The sequence below is a fragment of the Lipotes vexillifer genome, unplaced genomic scaffold, assembly GCF_000442215.2.
Source record: "Lipotes vexillifer unplaced genomic scaffold, Lipotes_vexillifer_v1.1 scaffold1733, whole genome shotgun sequence".
Lineage (NCBI taxonomy): Eukaryota > Metazoa > Chordata > Mammalia > Artiodactyla > Lipotidae > Lipotes > Lipotes vexillifer.
In genome coordinates this window covers 68178-68785 of record NW_006779172.1, presented here as the reverse complement: position 1 = coordinate 68785, position 608 = coordinate 68178, and positions in this window count along the sequence as shown.

The window sequence follows — 608 nt, the reverse complement described above, 5'->3', positions numbered from 1 at the left end:
GTGAGCCATGGCCGCTGAGCCTGCGCGTCCAGAGCCTGTGCTCTGCAATGGGAGAGGCCACAACAGTGAGAGGCCCGCGTACCGGAAAAAAAAAAAAAAAAAAGTGGCTGGATCTGTAGTTTGTGCCTATACCTAGAACGGACAGCTGATGCAAGGCATTATTTTTCCCCTAAGATAAATGATATAAATGGCCTCTAATGTATGATTTCCACTTATAAAAGAACCTTGGAGTAATTGTGAGGGACTGGCCATTTGATAGTATTATAACAATACGCTTCATGGAATAATAAATTTATTGTGACTTTAGCATCATTCAGATCCAAATATCAACCCAGCTCTGCCATTTAATAGCTATGTGATTTTAACGCTTTTGAGGCTCAATGTTCTCATCTTAGAAAAGGGAATAACAAAAGCTACCTATTTGATTTTTGTGATAATTAAGCAAGATAAGTGAGAACCATCACATTCTCCCATTCAAGGGGCCACCATTTATATAATATATAAATAAGTAGCGCCTCTTGGCATTGTGAAATATGGTAGGCTTGAGCAACATGTGAAAAGCCCTTGCCTCACAGCTACAAGTAGATGCTCAATATTTGTATTATTCA